This window comes from Pleurodeles waltl, chromosome 2_2 (genome assembly GCF_031143425.1).
Source record: "Pleurodeles waltl isolate 20211129_DDA chromosome 2_2, aPleWal1.hap1.20221129, whole genome shotgun sequence".
NCBI classification, from domain to species: Eukaryota; Metazoa; Chordata; class Amphibia; order Caudata; family Salamandridae; genus Pleurodeles; species Pleurodeles waltl.
The window spans coordinates 936,112,298-936,135,020 of record NC_090439.1 but is presented as its reverse complement, the minus strand read 5'-3'; positions in this window follow the sequence as shown (position 1 = coordinate 936,135,020).

Below are 22,723 nucleotides of genomic sequence, written 5' to 3'. Positions count from 1 at the left end.
AAGCAACTATATATCACAGAATTCTGTGGTGGCACCAGTTCTGCTTTTTACCAGTGCATGAGCAAAATGGCAACTATAGTCACACACATAATTACTTCGAGAAGTGGAAACAAACATCTGCATACTAAAGGTAAGCCTGTTCACCAATTCAACTCCCACTTGTTGCTCTCCTTGGGATCTTATTGTTGATTTATTCCCCATTGCTTTCTCCGGAGCCTCAGGAGCCACATCCGCTATCTTATAAGGAGCGTGTTCTGTAAAATTATGATGCAGATATGCTGAACACAGACTAACCAAAGAAGGCCCTCACTTTTATCTGGGTCTTGGGACAGGTTCCCAAGCCAGGATAGTTTCAATTTTGGCCTGGAGGGACTACACTTTGTCACCACCCACTTGGTGACCCAGGTAAACCATGAAATCCTGCCATATTTGGCACTTACTGGCCTTGATTGTCAGGTCACCCCTCTGCAGAACCTAAAACACTTCTCTGAGTTGGCACAGGTGGTCCTCCCAGCTAAAATTGAAGACTACAATGTTGTCGAGATAGGTGGCAGCAAAGTTCTCCAGTCCAGTGTGGCCAACCTCTGGAAGGTGGCAGGGACGTTCTTCAACCTGAAGGGAATGACCTGGAACTGGAGGTGTCCTTCTGGTGTAGAAAAAGCTGACCTCTCTTTTGCCCCCTTGGTCAAGGCAGTTTGCCAGTACCCAGATGTTAAATTAAACATGCTAAGGAACTTGCCAACTCCAAGGTGATCTATGAGCTCACCAGCTCTGGGGATGGGGTGTGCATCAGTCTTTGTGATAGAATTTAGCCCATGGTAGTCCCTGCTTTGCCTACGTTCAGGTGTGAAACCGGGAGGGGCAGCCTTGAGGACCAACACTACTGGGCTGGACCAAGGGCTGTTAGAGGCCTCAATTATCCCTAACACCGGCATCTTGGAGACCTCCTCCTTAATGCTGGCTGTCAACTTATCAGACAACCTGTAAGTTTTGTTTTTTAAAGGTGTACTATCCCAAGATGGATATCATAGGTACAACATGCACTGAGTCCTGGGGTAAGGGAGAACAAAAAGACAAACTGCCCCAGCAACAGCAGAACTAGGGTCAGTGTAGGGAGTGGGTGACACCCTTCGCTGACCCATCCAGACTTTAGAAGATAGGGGGTTGGGGAGAGGTTCACTCTCCTCTACCACCCCAACATCTGTAACCAGGAGCATGGTAATCTCTAACCTCTCGAAGTGCGGTTTGAGGCGATTAACATGTCTGACCCTCAAAGGGTTCCTAGGAGTCTTGAGTATTGTGACCTCACTCTTGTACTCTTTTACCTGATAGGGCCCAGACAGGCGGTCTTGCAGAGTTCAGGTCTCTAGGTGCTCCATCACCCACACTTTTTGGCCAAGCTGAAACATCCCTTCTGCGGTACCTCCTTGTATGCAAACAAAAGGCATGGCAGTAGGACAACCCACTTACGTCTCATGGATTTGGGTATAAACCCTAATCATGCCTTCGAGGGTTCAGTTGCACCTTTCATTCAACCAATTGGCCTGGGAGTAGCAAAGAATAGAGAAATTGTAGTTTACCCCGCAGTCCTTCCACATGGCCTTCATGTAATTAGACATGAAGTTGGTACCCCGGTCAGATACCACATCCTTGAGGAAACCCACACTTGGCAAGTAGAACACTACCTACTGAACGCATCTGAGGCCTTCCTCATTTGAGGGTAATAGAAGTGAGTGGCAAGCCTGTCAAACATCTTGTCTTTCCCCGAATGACCCGCCAGCAACACACCATGAGCCAGACCCAGTAGGAAGGTGCTATAGCACTGGATACCACCAACACACATGTTGCACCAGGCTCAGGAGCCTTAGGCTCACTATTCAGGAGACCAATCTTCCAGGAAATCAGGTGCTTGCCAGAGACATCCACTGGTGCATGGGCCTAAGCCTGATGCTGAAGACCCTCAAAAGTAGGGCATTCCCTCTGCATCCTGCAGAACTTCTCCCTGGTGGAAGAACCCTTCCTGTTGCCATTTGGACAGATCAGGCAGGATCTCCAGTTCCACTACATCCTCCCCTTTAGGCACTGGGGTGTGCCTCTCAGGTTTAGCTGCCTCCCAGACTGTGGAGGTCTCAGGACCCTGGGCCATTCTTCCAGGCTCCTTTCTGATCACCCTCTCTGGCTGTCATTGACTGGGTGGTCAGACACACCCACTCAGACAACCCCAGCATTCTAAAGTGTGACCTGGGCTCCACCTCCTTTCAGGCAGTATGCTCTAGGTCATTACCAAGGAGGCAATCTACAGTCATGGGCAGACTCACAGCTACCCTCAAGGAACCTGAAACCCCCCCCACCCATTTAAAGGGAACCAGAGCCACTTGGTAGTGGCTCTCACGGTTGTCAGAAGCAACAAGTTAGTGGAACACAAAAGGGGCTACCGACTCCGAAGACATCAGATGACATCTGACGATGGTCATGCTGGATCCTGCGTCTCTCATTTGACATTTCAAAATCCTCACCTGGTGGATCATCATGGTCTTCATCCTCTGCAATGTATGGGATGCTCCATTACAGGGCTATGCTGTGCAACATGAAACAGGCCATGGTGATTTTGGACACCTTTTAGGTTGAGTATAGGAGGGCTCTACCAGTTTTATCCAGACAATAAAATCTAGCCTTTAGGAATCCATGCACCTCATTGAAGCAGACTTCCCCTGGCTTTGTTGGGTTCCTCACCGGTGCTAACAACCATGGTCGGTTAGAAGAAGCTGAATCTCATATATGAAATGAAAAATATATTGATTAAAATATCTAATCTCATTGTACATTCATAAAACTATAAATTAACCAAATAGTCATATTGACAGATTATACTTACCAAGCAAGGCCGTCTCAGGTCCAAGTTGAGACATTTGGAGGGGTATGCTGTTGTGCTGTAGCACAAAGGAATTATGTGTGGACCATGGGAAACAGGCACGCACACTTGAGATGCACACATCAGGTAAGCAGACAACTTGCACATTGATGGAATTGAAGTACTTGTGATTGTGGTAGATCTGTCAGTAGCCATGAGAGGTTGGGGTAACCAGAGTCACCTGCAAATATTCTAGGGATACCTGTTAGACAGACACTCACCTTTAGGGACAACCCCACACCCATAAACCTACATCAACTGGGCGGGGTCCATGGACTCACCTATTAGCCACACCTGGTGCCTCTGGACTTGAGACATCACATATGAAATGCTGCTATTCATCAAGATAAAGGCACCATGCACAGTGCCAGGATACTTGGCATTCACATGGGAGATGTACTGGTCTGCCAAACACACCATCTACACATTCAGAGAGTGAAAGCTTTTCCTATTCCTGAACACTTGTTCATTCCTCCGGTGAGGGAACAAATGCTATGTGTGTACCATCAATGGCACCAATGATGTTAGGGATATGTCCCAGGGTATAGAAGTCAGCTTTCACTGTGGTCAAATCCTCCACCTGGGGGAATACGATGTAGCAGCACATGTGTTTCAGCAGGGCAGACAACACTCTGGTCAACACGTTTGAGAACATAGGCCTTGATGCCATGACCACTGTCGCTTGGAAGGAACCACTTGCCAGGAAATGGAGAACTGACAGGACCTGCACAAGAGGGAGGATACCTGTGAGCTGGTGGATAGCTGAAATCAGGTCTGGCTCCAATTGGGCACACAGATCTTGGATTGTGGCCCTATCAAGTCTGTAGGTCAGGATAATGGGCCTCATTCTGACCCTGGCGGTATCTCACCGCCAGGGCAGAGGGCAGAGGAAGCACCGCCAACAGGCTGGCGGTGCTTCCGGGCATTCTGACCGCGGCGGTAAAGCCGCGGTCATAAAAGGGGAACCAGCGGTTTCCCGCCGGTTTTCCCCTGCCCCAGGGAATCCTCCATGGTGGCGCTGCATGCAGCGCCGCCATAGGGATTCCGACCCCCTTCCCGCCAGCCTGGTTCTGGTGGTTTTCACCACCAGAACCAGGCTGGCGGGAACGGGTGTCGTGGGGCCCCTGGGGGCCCCTGCAGTGCCCATGCCACTGGCATGGGCACTGCAGGGGCCCCCTAACAGGGCCCCAACAAGATTTTCAGTGTCTGCCAAGCAGACACTGAAAATCGTGACGGGTGCAACTGCACCCGTCGCACCCCTTCCACTCCGCCGGCTCCATTCGGAGCCGGCATCCTCATGGAAGGGGGTTTCCCGCTGGGCTGGCGGGCGGCCTTCTGGCGGTCGCCCGCCAGCCCAGCGGGAAACTCAGAATTACCGCGGCGGTCTTTTGACCGCGCAGCGGTCTTCTGACGGAGGCCGCCCGCCAAAGTCAGAATGAGGCCCAATGTGTCTGTCCTCCATTGTTGCCAGGTCCACCAGGGGTCTGTACATGGGGGGATGTCTCCGTCTCCTATTCATCCTCAGCGGTTGAAGTCTAGGGGGAAAAACGGTGAGCGGAGGGTCATATTCACACATATGTTGTAATAAAAATGCATTTCTTCCTTACAGGAACAGTATGTGAATTTGAGAGTCAGTTGATGTGCCAATGTCTGCTGTGATGCAGTTTGGTGCCATGGCCTGTGCCCCTCTGAAATGGAGGCTGCCTGACCTTTGAGGAGAGACAAGTGGAAATGAGGTAATTCTGCTGGCGTTGGGCGCCGTAGCGGTCGGTGGTTGACGACCGCCGCTCAACATCGCATTAGTTATCATTGGGCCCTATGGGTTCCAGGAGCCAATGGTGATGTACGCCGGCGGTGACGGTACGCACCGCCGCGGACATGACTGCCATTTTCTATCTGTTCACTCACTTGCTATCTGACCTTCAACAGGAGAGGACCTACACTGCAAGTGCTGCTGTGACCTGTGTCTGGAAGTGACAATGGCTCAAGTGTCTGGGAAAAGGGCCCCTGACTTCACTTCGGAGGAGTTGGTGGATGGGGTCCTATCCCAGTACACTTTACTCTATGGTCCTCCAGACAAACGGGTGAGAACACTGTGACCATGATGCATGGGGCATGGATGTATGGAGTATGCTGTGTGTAAGCCTCATGTAGGAGGGGCTGAGGGGTGCTGGGCAGAGTACTGCATGTACGGTGGTCATTGTATGTGGGTAAGAGGATGGGAGAGATATGGTGGGCCATGAGTATGACAGTCCAGACTGTATGACTAATCCCTTTTCTGCTGTAATTTTCCTGCAGGTCAGCGCCCATCAAAAAAGGGTATTTGGCGTGCCATCGCCAAGGAGGTGCGAACCCTAGGGTTCTTTGACAGGAGGAGCACCCACTGCCACAAACAGTGGGAGGACCTACGCCGCTGGGAAAGGAAGATGGCGGAGGTCCAGCTGAGGCTGGCCTCCCAACAAGGAAGGGGTGCCCGTCATACCCTGACCCCCCTGATGTTCTGCATCCTGGCGGTGTCCTATCCGGAGTTGGATGGGCGCTTGAAGGCATCACAGCAGCCAGAAGGGGGAGAGTACAGATTCTGAATCATGACTTTGCACGTGTTCAGGTTTTACCTGGGTGGGGAATGTGGGCTGTGGGTGCCCCTAGGCCAGGGCGAACATGGCAGGGTAGGTCCCTTGTTGGGCAGGCTCTGAAGCACTCCAACCCCAATAGTGTTAGTGGGCATCTACTAATGGGCAGGGTCCTTTTGGTTTCAGGTGTGCAGCTGATGGCATTAGGCAATACACCCCATGGGCTGGTGACTAGCTTTGTAACTGGTAGTGCATGGCCTAGTGCATAGGGCTGCTCCCCGTACACCAACGGTAGTGTTGTTGCTGGCATTGACCAAGTGTATCCTCTGTCTCTCCACCCCCTTTTTCTTTTGTCACCCTGTCCTTGTGTGCATTAGCATCATCTGGCAGAGGAGCAGAGGCACCGGCAACGGTGGGACTTGCATCCCACATGGACCTGGAGGCCGAATCCACCAAGAGCGACCGTCCTCTAGTGGGATGGAGGGCGAGGGGAGCACCACAACGGAGACAGGAGGGTACACTACTGACAGCGACTACTCCTCCGATGGAAGCTCCCTGGCGGTGGCGGACAACTCTGTGCCCACCCCAACAACAGGTACAGCCACCACCCCCCCTACCAGCACTGTCCTCCTAGCAGCTCCTCAGTGTGTTTCCCGTACACGCTCACCCAGGAGGGTGGGCATCTCCTTCACACCAGGCACCTCAAGCCCTGACCCAGTCAGCCCTGCTGCCCTCAGTGAGGAGGCTATTGACCTCCTGAAATCCCTCACTTTTGGGCAGTCAACCATACTGAATGCCATTCAGAGTGTCGAGAGGCATTTGCAACAAACAAGTGCATACCTGGAGAGCATTCACTCTGGCGTGGTGGCCCAACAGACAGCATTTCAGGCTCTGGCCTAAGCACTGATGGCAGCCATTGTCCCTGTCTCTAGCCTCCCCCCTCCAACTTCCTCTACCCAGTCCCAATACCCTCAACCCTAGCCTATCCCAAGCACACCTTCAGTCCAGCAATCACCCAAACCAACACACAGAAGAGGCTCAGGCAAACACAGGCACCACACTTCATCTCACAGGCACTCATACAAGAACCATCTCCATGCAGACACACCAACATCCACTGCCTCCACTGTGTCCCCCTCCTCCTCCTCATCCACCTCCCTCCCAGTAGCATCTCCACTCACACCTGCATGCACTATATCCTCACCCACTAACTCCATCACCAGCACGCCCATTACTACACACCCCTCACTGGCAGTCACCACCTCCACATCCATGCACACGTCCCTTGTGTCCTCTCCCACTATGTCTGTGACCCCTCTTCCCAAAGTACACAAACGCAAGCACACACCCAGCCAACAGCCATCCACCTCACAACGGCATACAGCTCATGCACCTGAACCCAAACACAGCAGACTGACGCCTCCCAAAACCACTTCCTCTTCCTCCACTCCCAAACCTTCACCCTCTTACCACCCCAATGTCCCTAAGAAGTTTTTCCTAGCCTACATTGACCTCTTCCCTACCCCTGCACCCCCCCGTCCTTCACCTCAGGCCAGGGTGCGCAGAACCCAGCCCAGCACCTCAGCCACCAAGACTACGTCCGCTGTGGTTTCTGCAGCTGTCAGAGGCTCTAAGGAGGCACCCATCAGCCCAGCCAGTGTGCCACCAACACCTGCCAAGGCCAAGAAGGTTCCGCCACCTAGCAAGGGCAAGAAGAGGACAGCATCCAGCAAGGAGAAGGAGCCACAACCACCCAGCAAGGCCACGTCAAAGACTCCAGCTGGCAGACCCAGGGAGGCACCACCATCTGCCTAGGGCAGGAAGGGGCACAGAACACCAGCCAGGGCACTTCAGCCGTCCGAGGCTCCAGGTGAAGGCCTGGTGGCTACCAGCCTAACTGCCAGCACCAGCACCTGCACCGTGGGCAGCACCGTGGCCAGCACCACCCCAAGCACTGCCGCATGCACCGCCACCTGCACCACCGCAAGTAGCACCACTGCCAGCAGCAGCAGCCCCAGTGGGCATCCATCCGAGGCTGCAGGGGAAGGGCTGGAGCCTACCTCACCACTAGCAGCACCGGCACCTGCACCACGGCCAGCACCACCACCTGCACCACCACAAGCACTGCCGCAAGCACCTGCACCACCACAAGTAGCACCACTGCCAGCAGCAGCAGCCTCAGTGGGCAGCCGTCCAAGGCTGCCGGGGAAGGGCTGGAGCCTCCCCCACCACTGGCAGCACCGGCACTACCACCACTGTGCATCCATAGCCGCCAGAGGATTGACAGTAGTCCTGCCTCCATGGAGTGTCATGCATCCTGCCCACTGCAAATCTCGTGGGTCTAACACACAGGTGAGGGACTATGACCTGGCACTCCACAAGTGCTGCATCACTGGGCACAAAGCCCCCTCCAGAACCAGTGGAAGAAGGCATCCACTCACCCTATCCTTGGCAGGATGAAGCACATTTGGCACAAAGCCCCCTTCAGAACCAGTGAAAGAAGGCATCCACTCACCCTATCCTTGGCAGGATGAAGCACACTGGGCACAAAGCCCCCTCCAGAACCAGATGAAGAAGGCATCAACTCACCCTATCCTTGGCAGGATGAAGTACACTGGGCACAAAGCCCCCTCTGGAATCAGTGGAAGAAGGCATCCACTCACCCTATCCTTGGCAGGATGAAGCACACTGGGCACAAAGCCCCTCCAGAACCAGTGGAAGAAGGCATCCACTTGATAGACTATGGCTTTCCACTCCCCAGGAGCAAGCAGTGGGCAAACCATCCACTTAAGAGACTTTGGTTTGGCACTCCCCAGGACCAAGCAGTGGGCAAACCACCCACTTGAGAGACTGTGGCTTTGCACTTCCCAGGAGAAAGCAGTGGGCAAACCACCCACTTGAGAGACTGTGGCTTTGCACTTCCCAGGAGAAAGCAGTGGGCAATCCACCCACTTTAGAGACTGTGGCTTTGCACTCCCCAGTACCAATCAGTGGGCAAACCACCCACTTGAGAGACTGTGGCTTTGCACTCCCCAGGACCAAGCAGTGGGCATGTAGCACCCTCCAGGAGCAGTAGCTCTGTCCCATCATCCGGCTGAAGTGCACCCCCCGTCCCCCTGAGGTGCCTGTGTGTTTTCGACCTGATGCCCCTGCAGTGTTCCCTCCGTATTGAGGCTGGAGTCAAGTGTGGGCTTGGCCTATGTGTTTTGGCCCAGTGGGCCACGGACAATTTTTGTGTGGACATTGTCCCGCCTTTTGTATATATTGTACAGCCTGTTTTTGCTTTCTACATGTATCTCTAAGTATTTGTAATATTATACACATTTGACTCCATTCCCTTTGTCCTTGCGTTATTCCTGAGGGGTAGGGGGTGAATATGTATTGTTGTTGAATGTGTTTGTGTGTATGGTGTTGGGGGTGAGGGTGGGGTGGGGGTGTTGCGTGTTGCTTGTGTGTGTGTCATTCTCTTTTTCCTCCCCCCTCCCTTGTGTGCTAGGTGCCATACTCACCGTGGTCATCGTCGCTGGCGTTGGTGCTCCTGGTATATGAGCAGATACACTAGCATGGGGAAGACCTGCAGCTCAGTATCCATTGCATCCTGGTTCTTCCTTGAGTGTCGAGAGGTGAGTGGTTTCCCTTCAGAGTACTGTTTCCGCTGTGCTTTTGATGGCGTTGGTACTGGCGGATGGCCGAGTTGTAATGGAGTGGGCGGTATATTGTCTTCCACCTGGCTGTTGGCGGTTACGGCCACGGTGTTTGTTGCTACCACCTTGGCGGTCGGAGTGTTAAAGTGGCTGTATGTGATATACTATGAAGAGAAAAGGCCATGGAGACACCTCTTATGGGCTGAGATATTCATCCAGGGTATGTCATCATTCACTCCCTGGATATGCGTACCCAGTTTAAAAACCCAATGCTGTTCTACTTCAAATAATGACGTTGATGGAGATTTCACCGTTTGTAGTACGACCCACCACATGTCATCTGGAGTGTGATGTGCCTCTTGGTAGTGAATGTTCAATTTAGTAGTGCTTCTTCCACATCTAATGTTACTCCGGTGTTCGTTGATTCTAATCTTTACTGCTCTCGATGTCATACCTATATAACGTAGGCCACATGGACAGCTAATCATGTATATGCAGTTGCGAGAGTAACAATTGGTGTGGCTCAATAAGTGCCATAAACCAATAGGTTCAAGTGAAATCATACTCAAACGTCTGGTAAGAGGACATACGTTGCAATTGCCACATGGAAAATGACCCTTTACCGGGGTAAGGCCCCATAGAGTATTTTGATCTGTAATGACGGTAGATTTCAAAGGTCGGGTACTGACAATCATATCTTTAATGTTAGAAGATCTTTTCAAAGCAAACAGAGGTTTGGGAATTGCTGTGCCTCTGCTTGTAAGAATGGCCCATCGTTTAGTCACAATTTTCTTAAGGGTATTGGAAACTAGAGTAAAGTTAGTCACACAGGTAAGTCGGGCTAGGATTCTTTAGATACGGTGCTCAATAAGAGTTCCCGATTGTTGTTGCAGCCTCATTTGTGAGCAGAGTTGATAATCTTCAAAGGATAGTGTCTGTCCCAAAGTTTTTTAGTTAAATCTTTATCTTGAATTTCGAAGGAGGAGACATCACTACAATTACGACGCAATCGTAGAAACTGTCCATATGGTAAGTTGTCTCAGAGTGCTTTCAGATGATGGCTCTCACAGAGTAAGAGACTATTGCGATCAGTCATTTTATGATGAGTAAAAGTGTGAAGTTTACCCTGATTGATGGTAATCACAAGGCCCAAAAAAGTGACTCTTGTAGTGGAAACAGTTGAGGTAAATTTCAAAAAGGGATCCAGGGTATTTATCCAGCTAGTGAAGGAGTCAACTAATTGTACTACTCCCTGCCAAATGACAAGTATGTCATCAATATATCGTCGCCAAAGTTTGATGTTTTCAAAAAAGGTATTAGTCATATTAAAAATGAAACATTTCTCAAAATGATATACGTACAGACAAGCTACACTGGGAGCGAAAGTGCTTCCAATTAAGGTTTCTCAGATCTGGTGATATAACTCATCTTCAAATTGAAAAAAATTGTTAGTTAAAGCCAATGTGGCACATTGCATGATGAAGTGTACAGGAGTACCAGCGCACGATGAGTTGTTGAGTAAAGCTGTCTTGATAATCCTAAGTGTGGCTTCTTGAGGAAGGTTAGTATAAAGCAATTCAACATCGAGGGTAATCAAAGCTTGTACTGTATCAGTTTCATTGATTGACTGAACTAGATTAAGAACATCTTTCAGATCTTTCAAGAAGGTGGAAGATTCCTTGACGATAGGTTGCAGGAAGTGGTCACAGAAGGTGGAAAGAGGTTCCAATACTGATCCTATACCTGAAACTATATGTCGTCCTGGTGGTGGTGTAGTGCCCTTATGAATTTTAGGAAGGCAATAAAAATAAGGAATGCGTGGACTCTTGGTATCCAGAAATTTTGCCTCTTTTTGAGATATCCAAGTATTTGATACTGCCTCATGGATTAATGAACAGATTTGTGCATGTAGTCTGTTTGTAGGGTCCTCTTGGATTGGCCTGTAGTACGTATAATCACTCAAGAGGCGAAGACATTCAGCCCTGTATGTTTCAGAGACTAAAATAACAATGGCCCCTCCTTCATCAGCTGGTTTGATAACAATACTCTGGCCTTTTCTCAATGATCATAAAGCTAATTTTTCTTTAGTAGTAATGTTAGTAAAGGCATGTCCAGGACACAGGTGTTGAACGTCTGTCATCACTGCCTTCTCGAATGCAAGTACTTCACTGGGCATTGATGTCGAAGGAGGTGTAAAAGATGATGGATTTCTCAATCCTGTGTCATTTCGTTGTAACTCAATAGGTTTGTATTTAAAGAAAAAGTCTAGTCGAATCTTTCTAAAAAAACGGGAAAGTTCGCAATTAACTCGAAACAAATAATCTCTTGGAGTATGGACAAAGTACAAACCTTTGTTCAGAACCGAATTCTCATCTGGAGTAAGATGTCTGGATGAAAGATTGACAACTATGTTCTCACTGGGGGGGCAGAGCCCGATGATGATGATGCATGAGGGTGTTTTGCTTCTGAGTATGTGTGCCTAAGAGAAGGGTATAATACTTACCTCCATAAGGAGTATTGCCTCTAAGATACTTTTGGCCTTGTGTCACTAAAATGAAGTACCTTTATTTTTGGTAACACTGAGTATTGTCTTTTATTGTGTATAAGTCCTGTGTAACTATAGTGGTACTGCAGGAGCTTTGCATGTCTCCTAGTTCAGCCTCAGCTGCTCTGCTACAGCTACCTCTAGACAGCCTAAGCTGCTAGAACACTGCCTACATTCCACTAATAAGGGATAACTGGACTTGGTATAAGGTGTAAGTACCTTAGGTACCCACTAAAAACCAGGCCAGCCTCCTACACCAGTGTTTTGACAAAACACTCTATTGCACACATTGTGACAACTGCAGTTCTTCGTACAGTAACATGACATACTTACTTTCATGAAAAGTATCGAGCCTTCTCCGCTGTCATCCTCACTTGACATTTTAGGATGCTCACCCAGTGGCACTGCAGGCTCCCCCTCCTCTGGAATGTATGGGATATTCCTCTGCAGGGCAATGTTGTGGAGCATGCAGCAGGCCACAATGATCTGACAAACTTTACCTGGTGAGTAGAGGAGGGCTCCACCACTGTAGTCCAGACACCTAAATCTGGCCTTCAAGATCTCATAAACCTGCTCCACTACCCACCTTGTTTTTACATGGGCCTCATTGAAGTGGACTTCCCCTGGCATAGTTGGATTCCTGATTGGTGTCAACAACCAAGGGCAGTTTGGATATGCAGAGTCTCCTGTTAAGGAATGGATCATATGTTCAACTATGAGTCCCTATTATCATAATTGTTGCACCAGATGTTGCACACACACTAACAGGACAGATGTTACTTACCAACCAGCCAGGCCCTCTCTGTTTACAGTTGTGACATCAGCTAGGGGATATTGTTGTTCTGCATAATGAAGGCATCATGGAATGAACCCGGATATCGGGCATACACATGTGAAATGTATAGGTGCGCCAAACATACAACTTGGACGCTGATGGAATGGAAGTTCTTTCTGTTGTGGTATACTTGTTCATTGGCATGCAGTGTGACCAAGCCAACATGTGTGCCATCAATACCCCCCCACCACATGTTGGACACGTGCAAAACCATAAAAGTCAACCTTCACATAGGCTAAATCCTTACATCTGGGAAACTGGATATAGCTGTCCAGGTGTTTCAACATTGATGAAAGGACATCCTTCAACACTAGACTGAACATATGTTGGGACATACCACCAGTTTGGGCCACTGTATGTTGGAAGGACCCTGTGGCTAGGAAGTGCAACAATGACCTGACTTGTACAATGGGTAGTATGCTGGCTGTATAACTAGTAGCTGGCATCAGATCTGGCTCTAACTGACGACATAAGTCCACTATTGTTTGCAGAGTCTGATGATACAGGAAGATTATGGCCCTCATTATGACATAGGCAGTAAATGCAACCTACTGCACGGTGACGGCCGTCAAAAGACTGTTGCCGTGGCTACCAGCCGACCGCCATATTATGATCGTAGCCGGAATTCCGCCAGAAGGCTGGCAGAATTCCAGCTACGGTCATGGCGGAGCAGTGACACACCAGTAGACCGCCTCAGACCATATCATGACCCATGATACAGTCTGGTGGTGTTCTGCTGGCGGATGCTGCTGCTGGCAGCAGCACAGCATCTCATCTCCTGCCGAAGGACCCCCTGCAAGCTGGTAAGTAGGGTACTCCAACAGCAGAGAGGGTGGGGGTGTTGTGTGTGTGTGGGGGGATGTGTGTGTATCTGTATGCTTGCATGGAGGTGTGGGGCATGTGGAATGCGTGTGCACATGAATGAATGTGAGTGTGCGCGTATGTTGTGATGTGTGAATGGGTGTGTGCTTGTATGTATGTCAGTGTGTGTAGATGTGTAGGTGCATGGATGTATGCATGCATGGGTGAATGTGGGTGTGTGTGTGTGTATGCGTCTGTATGTCTGTGCGTGTAGGTGTATGTATGTCGAGGGGGTCAAAAGGGAGGGGAAGGGTGGGGGAGGCCTCTGGGGAGGGTGCAGGGAAATTCCCTGACACTGATAGTGCCTACCACCATGGTTTTCCTGGCAGTAAAAAAGCCACGGAAACCATGACAGTAGGTGGTGTCATATTACGGTGGGCGGCTGTCTCCAGCCTGGCAGTTGTTACAACTGTGGCGATCGGAATGGTACATTGGCAGTTTGGCTTTTGCCAAACCACCAATGTCATAATATGGCAGTATGTACCGCCAGCCTGTTGGCTGTACTACCTCCACAATAACACGGACCGCTGGGGTGGTAATTACCCTCTATGTGTCTTTCTTCCATGATCTGAAGGTCTGGCAGTGGATGGTAGACATGTGGTTGTTGCATTCTCCTAGCGGCGGCTCCTCCTCAATGGCGGAGGAGCATTGCCCTGCTGGCTCAGAGCCAGCAGCAGAAAAATAAAACAATATTTAACTCTTGTTTTATTTTCTGCTGCTGACTGAGCCAGCCTGTGGAGGGAGGGGTGGGGCTGGGCCATCGAAGGGAGAAGGAGGGGACGTGGAGAGAGTGCACTTAACTACAAATGTCTGTTTTGTCAGCCGTTCTAGGCCAGCCAAACAAACATGCGCAATTAGGTTTCTCCAACCCGGCTGCACTTGACTGCTGGGGATGGAGAAACAGCACAGACTCCCTGTCCCTGAGCGAGCAGAAAACCAGCTGGCTCAGGCTAATCCCCACTCTGCTCTCATGCTTGGTCACAGCATGAGAGCTGCACAGGGATTGCAGAGGGAGTCTTTGGGACCTGGAAGCAGAAGAGCAGAGGAACACGAGGCAGCCGGCAGCAACAGGTAACTGATTTTATTATTTATTATTATTATTATTATTATTATTATTATTATTATTATTATTATTATTAGACCAACCCCAATGTGCTCCCACCACCCCTTCTGCCACTGTCACTGACACCATCACTTTTATTTTGTGCCGGCCGCCGCTGCATCCTCAGTCTCCCTGGGTACCTGTGTCTGACAATAAATGAGTTCTGACATTAGTCATTGTGTTCACAGCAACATAAATGATGCATGTTTCAATGGTTAGCCCCACACTTTGTGTGTGATGTTGCTATGTCCTAAAAGTTGTAGTGCCCAGGGCCCCTGCTAACCAGGTTTCCTGGGCCAGAGCTCTTTCCCTAAATCTGTTGTGATGCTTGTCACAATTTGATTCACTCTTAAATATCACTGTAAGTTCCTAGTAAATGTGTACACCCGTACACAGGGCATGGGATATTAGGGGTAGGCCCCTGAGGGGAGCAGCACTGAATATGCCACCCTCTAGGGCCCTGCACCCAGATGCACCCAGCACTGCCATTTCAGGCTGAGTGCTCTGGGGCAAACCTAAAATGGGGCAAACCTAAAAAGACAAATTCAACATGGCACACTCTGTGTGTGCCCTGGCCACCCTACACTGCATATGTTAAGGGTAAGTCAACCCTCTGGCAGGCCTCTCAACCCTAATGCAGGGTGCTCCACACTATGGACCTCATTACAACCCTGGCGGCAAATCCCGCTTACCGGCGTGCAGAAGACCGCCAACATACCGCTGCGGCCGCGGAATTCCGCTACAGGTATTACAACCCACAGCTCAGAATCTGCCACAATACAGACATCCACACAAGTCCGCCACACCAAAGGTCAGTGATAAACTGGTGATAACAAAACCGACACCATCACACTAACAAGAATGCGCCCACAATATCACGACCCACAAATCAAATCAGCGGACTTTCAACCGCGGTACACACCACTGCGCTCAAAATACACACACATTTACAAAACACAATCACATTGGACAAGTTAAAATACACACACCTGATCCACATACACACACCACACCCACACAACCAGTCCAATATAAAACACACACCCACATTACCCACAAACCCTTACTACCAGAAATTTGAAAGCAGGCCAGAGAGAGACACTACCTAAAACAACACCAGCATCCACAGACACACAACACCATCACTTACACAACATCCACGCACCTCAAACAACACACACCAACACATCCCCTCACACATCACAACAGACACCACCTCACACATCACCCACACCACATCATGGCACCTCAAAGACACCCCAAGTTCTCTGAGGAGGAGCTCAGGGTCATGGTGGAGGAAATCGTCCGGGTAGAGCCACAGCTATTCCGATCACAGGTGCAGCAGACATCCATTGCAAGGAAGATGGAGCTATGGTGCAGAATTGTCCACAGGGTAAATGCAGTGGGACAGCATCCAAGAACACGGGATGACATCAGGAAGAGGTGGAACGACCTACGGGGAAGGTGTGTTCTGTGGTCTCCAGACACCAAATTGCTGTACAGAGGACTGGCGGTGGGCCCCCACCTCCTCCCCACCAACTAACAACATGGGAGGAGCAGGTCTTGGCAATACTGCATCCTGAGGGCCTCGCAGGAGTAGTAGGAGGACTGGACTCTGGTAAGGAAAATCTTTACTACCTTATCCCCCCACCCGCATGCCATCACATACTCCCACACTTACCCTCACACCCATCACCCCAACAACCCACAGATACCCCACCAACACAACCCACACAACCCACACATCCCAAAACCAAGCCCTGCATGTAACACCAATGCATGGACACCCATCACCCAATCAGGTCCAGTACAGAGACTCACTCATGCCCCAAAATCACCAATCACACAAGGACCAAGCCAATAATGCAAGCACAGGAGTACACACGATGGCACACACAGATACAATAACTATGCATTTACACCCCGACAGGACCCCTACCCAACGTCACCGGACAGGAGGTGGCAGACATATCCAGTCCCCCCACAGCAGAGGCCCACAGTGATGACAGCAGCTCTGCACGCCTGGATCAAGATGACCAGCCCGGCCCATCAGGGACCTTGAGACAATCGGTTCCCCAGCCACTGTCACAAGCCACCACAGAGCCTCCCCCCCTCAGGAAACACCAGCACAGCACCCACCCAGCGGGCCCATCCCTCTCTCCCCAGGACACGTAAATCAGCAATGTGTCCACCACTAACTACTAACACAGGACGATCAGGGACCTGGGGGAAGTGGCAGTGGGCACACAGTTCAGGGGACAAAGGCACAGGAAAACAGGGAAACTGGGAGGACTGCTGTGCGACAGGGGGGGACAGGCCCAGGGAACCGACACTCCACGAGGCCCTCTCCAACATCATGGGAGCTTACCATGATTCCCAGGAGACCATGGCAACAGTACTGGCCAAGTTTCAGGCAACTCAGCGGCTGCAGGAGGAACACTACTTTGGGATCAGGGAGGACTTGAAGTCCATTAACACCATCCTGGTCACCATTGCAGGGGTGCTGACAGACCTTCTCAACTCCAGGAGGGACACAGTGGCACAACAAGGAGACCCTGACACTAGCCTGGACGATGAACAGCCCTCCACCTCTGCAGGCGCTAGTGGACAGGAGGCACCACCACAGGAACAACAGGACACCAATACCCCACCCCCTGCAGATGGAGAACCACCCCGCAAACGGTCCCTGAGATCCAGGAACAAGACAGAGAACTTTGCCAAGACCCCCGCCAGGAAATGAGACCCCCCTGAATGTCACCCTTCTGTCCCACTTTAAAACCCCCTCCACTTATCTGCACAGGAATAAACACTTCAATCACAAAACAATCTGGAGTCAGTCTGTGCTTTCACAAATGTGTAATTGCAATAACTGTGGAATTTAGCAATGTCAATTTACTTGTTCACATACCAATGTAACACAGCTGTAGGTCAGGAGTAAACAAAGCAGAGGGCACAAAGTGGGACCCAGATCTGTGAAATGGAAAGTCAAAGTGACAAGTCAGGGTCCATGCACTGAGTGAAAATGACAGACGTATGCTAGCTCAAACAATAGTATGAGATGTGGGAAGCAGTGACATCTTCTTACCTGTGCCTCACTGGAAGTATTGCATGATAATGTTGTTTTGGTTGCCGATATCCTCTTCTTCTGCCTCCTCTTCTTCACTGTCCACAGGCTCCACAGCTGCCACAAGACCACCATCTGGCCCATACTCCTGCAGAAAAGGCACCTGCCGTCGCAAAGCCGGGTTGTGCAGCATACAGCAGGCCACGATTATCTGGCCCACCTTCTTCGGTGAGTAGTATAGGGAGCCACCTGTCAGATGGAGGCACTGGAATCTGGCCTTAAGGAGGCCGAAGAAGCGTTTTTCACCCTCCTAGTTCACCCATGTGCCTCATTGTAGCGTTCCTCTGCCCTTGTCCTGGGATTCCTCACTGGGGTCAGTAGCCATGACAGGTTGGGGTAACCAGAGTCACCTGCAAATGTCGAGGGACAACTGTCAGACACACACTAACCATTAGGGACAGCCCCATACCCAGACACCTATGTCAACTGTATTGGGACCTTGCCCTCACCTATTAGCCACACACAGTGCCTCTGGAGTTGCCCCATCACATAAGGGATGCTGCTATTTCTCAAAAGGTAATCGTCATGCACAGAGCCAGGATACTTGGCATTGACATGGGAGATGTACTGGTCTGCCAAACACACCATCTGCACATTCATCGAATGGTAGCTCTTTCGGTTTCTATACACCTGTTTATTCCTGCGGGGGGGGTACAAATGCCACATGTGTCCCATCAATGGCACCAATGATGTTGGGGATATGTCCCAGGGCATAGAAATCACCTTTCACTGTGGGCAAATCCTCCACCTGACGGAACGCTATGTAGCTGCGCATGTGTTTCAGCAGGGCAGACAACACTCTAGACAACACGTTAGAGAACATTGGCTGGGACATCCCTGATGCTATGGCCACTGTTTGAAAAGACCCACTGGCCAGGAAATGGAGTACAGACAGGACCTGCACTAGAGGGGGGATACCTGTGGGATGGTGGATAGATGATATCAGGTCTGGCTCCAACTGGGAACACAGTTCCTGGATTGTTGCATGATCAAGTCTGTATGTGACTAGGATGTGTCTCTCTTACATTGTCGACAGGTGCACCAGGGGCTGTACACCGGAGGATGCAGCCATCTCATCACCTGCCACAGCAGACGTGCCCTATGGAGGAGAACAGCGAGCAGAGAGTCATCCAACACTGAGGTATCACAATGTGTTATTTGTAGAAACTATATTAATCCGCAATGTGCCGGTATCTGTCTATATTCCCGGCCTAGATAGGTGTGACACAGTTAACATCCATCCCATGTGGACTCCGGAAATGGCGGCTGCCTGACCTGTAAGGTGGGACAAGGGGATATGAGGTAACTACGCTGGCATTGTACACCGTCGCGGTGGGCGGTCAAAGACCGAGGCGCAAATCTGCATTGGTTAACATTGGGCCCTATGGGTCCCAGTAGCCAATGACGATGTACGCCGGCGGTGACGGTACGCCCCGGCGCGGATGTGACTGCCATTTTCTGTCTGTTCTCTCACTTGATACCTGGCCTTCAACAGGAGAGGACCTTCACTGCAAGTGCTGCTGTGACCTGTGTCTGGAAGCAACGATGGCTCGAGTGTCTGTGGAAAGGGTCCCTGCCGTCACTTCGGAGGAGTTTGAGAAACTAGTGGATGGGGTCCTCCCCCAGTACACACAACTGTAAGGTCCTCCAGACAAACAGGTGAGTACACTGTGAGCATGCTGCATGGGCAATGCCTGTTTTGAGTGGTGTGGATGGAAGATACATGGGGTGGGCTGAGGCCTGCATGTGTGGGTGGTGAGTGTATGTGCGTCAGGGCATGGGTGGAAACTGGTGGGCAATGAGTATGACGGTCCGGATGAGTAAGTAATTTCCTTTCCCCCTGTACCATTCCTCTAGGTCAGCGCCCACCAGAAGAAGGGTATTTGGCGTGCCATCGCCAAGGACGTCCGGACCCTGGGGGTCTACCACAGATGAAGCACCCACTGCCGTAAAAGATGAGAGGATCTGCACCGCTGGAGCAATTAGATGGCGGAGGCCCAGCTGGGGATGGCCTCCCAATGTGGGAGGGGTGCTCGTCGCACCATGACACCCCTGATGTTCCAGATCCTGGCAGTGGCCTATCCGGAGTTGGATGGGCGCTTGAGGGCATCACAGCAGCCACAAGGGGGTGAGTACACTCTCATTCAGCTGACTCTGAGCGCATTACGAGGTGTCTGGGTGGGGGAGGTGGGCAGTGGGTTCCCCTAGGCCAGGGCAAACTTGGTAGGCAAGGTCCCTTGTAGCCTTGCCAGGCTATGTGGCAACCCAACACCACCAGTGGTAAGAGCCATCTACACCTAGTAAGGTTCCAGTGACTTCCAGGTGTGCAGCAATTGGTCTTAGGCCCCGTACCCCACGGTCAGCTGAAATTTCTAGGAAATGTGAGTGCATGGCGTAGTGTAGAGGGCTGCTCCATGTGTGTTGTGTCCGCCAACAGTAGTGGTGTTACATGCACTGAACATGTCTTTCTTCTGTCTTCCCGCCCTTTTTTGTGGTCTCCATGTTCTTGTGTGCAATAGCATCATCAGGCGGAGGAGCATTGGCGCCGGAGCAGGAGGGAGCTGCAACCCACTTGGCCCTGGAGAGTGAAGCATCGGAATCTGAAGCAACCAGTGGGAAGGAGGGCGAGGGGAGCTCCACGGCGGGGACAGGAGCAGACAGCAGTGACAGTGACTCCTCCTCTAATGGGAGCTCCCTGGCGGTGCTGGGCACCTCTGTGCCTACCGCATCAACAGGTACAGCAGCCACCCCCCTACCAGCACCGCCCTCCCAGCAGCCCCTCAGCGTGTGTCCCGTGCCCGCTCACCCAGGAGGGCGGGCATCTCCTTCGCCCCAGGCACCTCAGGCCCTACCCCAGTCAGCCCTGCTGCCCTCAGTGAGGAGGCTATTGACCTCCTGAGATCCCTCACTGTTGGGCAATCTACCATTGTGAATGCCATCCAGGGTGTAGAGAGGAATTTGCAACAAACAATGCATACCTGGAGGGCATTCATTCTGGGCAGGCAGCCCAACAGAGAGCATTTCAGGCTCTTGCCTCAGCACTGATGGCAGCCATTGTCCCTGTGTCCAGCATCCCCTCTCCAACTTCCTCCACCCAGACCCAATCCCCTGTACCTCAGCCTATCCCAAGCATACCATCAGACCAGCATGCACACTCATCAACACACAAGAGTGGACATGGGAAACATAAGCACCACACATCCCACAGGCACTCACACAAGCACCATCCCCATGCAGACACAGCAACATCCACTGCCTCCACTGTGTCCCCCTCCTCCACGTCCTCCTCCCTCCCTGTCTCATCTCTACTCACACCTGCATGCACTACATCCTCAGCCACTACCTCCGTCACCAGCATGCCTATCTCCTCACACCGCTCGCGTGCCGTCACCACCCCCACTACCATTCACACATCCCCAGTGTCCTCTCCCAGTGTGTCAGTGAGCCCTCCTCCCAAAGTACACAAACGCAGGCACACACCCACCCAACAGCCATCCACCTCACAACCTCCGGCCCATGCACCTTCACCCAAATTCAGCAGACGTACACCTCCTACATCCACTACCTCTACCTCCACTCCCAAAACCCCTCCATCTTCCCGTCCCAGTGTGTCTAAAAAACTCTTCCTGGCTAACATTGACCTCTTCCCTACACCTACCCCCCGTTCTTCCCCTAGGGCCAGGCTTTCCAGGTCCCCGACCAGCACCTCAGCCATCACATCCCCAGGCACAGTGGTGCCAGCAACTGCGGGGTCATCGAGTGTGCCACCCATAAGGGCTGCCAGTGTGCCACGTAGCGAGGGCAAGGTCAATCCTCCACCTGCCAAGGCGAAAAAGGTGCCCACATCCCAGAGGGAGAAGCCGAAACTATCAGCCACCAAGGGCTCAGCAAAAACAAAAGGGGATAGTGGCAAGACAATTGCGGCACCATCAATGGTGGGGAAGGGCCAAAAGCAGAAGAGCAGGTCAGGAGAGGGTATGGTTGCACCGACTGAGGGACCAGTATCACACCTTCTGTCCACGACCACGCCAACCTGTGCGACGAACACCGCTAGCTGCCCCTCCACCACAACCGCCACCTGCACCGTCACCTGCACCACCACCTGCACATCTACAGCCTCAGCGACAGTCCCCAGCCTCTTCCCCAGTGGGCAGCCATCCGAGGCTGGAGGAGACGTCCTGCTTTGTCCCTGAGAAGGTGCTGACCCATGCCCCGCTGCCAGCACTGCCGCCAGCACTGCCGCCACAGACACGGCCGCCAGACCCGCGGCCACAGACTCCGCCACCTGCATCGCCACCTGCACTGCCCCCGGCACGTCTACAGCCTCAGCGACAGTCCCCAGCCTCTTCCCCAGTGTGCCGCCATCCGAGGAGCACTCTGGGCACCATGCCCCCTCCAGAACCAGTGGAGTATCACATCCACTACTTCAGTCCTTAGCAGGATGAAGCACTCTCGGCACCAGGCCCCCTCCAGAACCAGTGGACTATCACATCCACTACCTCAGTCCTTGGCAGGATGAAGCACTCTGGGCACCTGGCCCCCTCCAGAACCAGTGGAAAATGTTATCCACTTGAGAGACTGTGGCTTTGCACTCCCCAGGATAAATCAGTGGGCAAAGCACCCACTGGAGAGACTTGAGAGAATGTGACTTTGCACTCCCCAGGATAAAGCAGTGGGCAAACCACCCACTGGCTGGAGAGACTTGAGAGACTGTGGCTTTGCAATCCCCAGGATAAAGTAGTGGGCAAACCACCCACTGGAGAGACTGTGGCTTTGCACTCCCCAGGATACAGCAGTGGGCATGGAGCCCCCTCGTGCAGCAGTGGCGTCATGCGTTCATCAGGCTGAGGTGCCCCCTCTCCCCCTGAGGTGCCTGTCTATTTTCGATCCAATGCCCCAGCAGTGTTCTCTCCGTTTCCAGTCAGGTATCATGTGTGGGCTTCACCCATGCATTTTGGGCCCAGTGGTCCACGGACAATGATTGGTACACTATCCGGACTTGTGTAGTTGGTGTTCATATTTGTATATACTGAATTTTGACTTTTGACTAATGGATTTTTCATGATTACAATCATTACAATCATTTCCTTTTGTCCTTGTGTTCTTCCAGGGGGTGGGGGGTGTATAT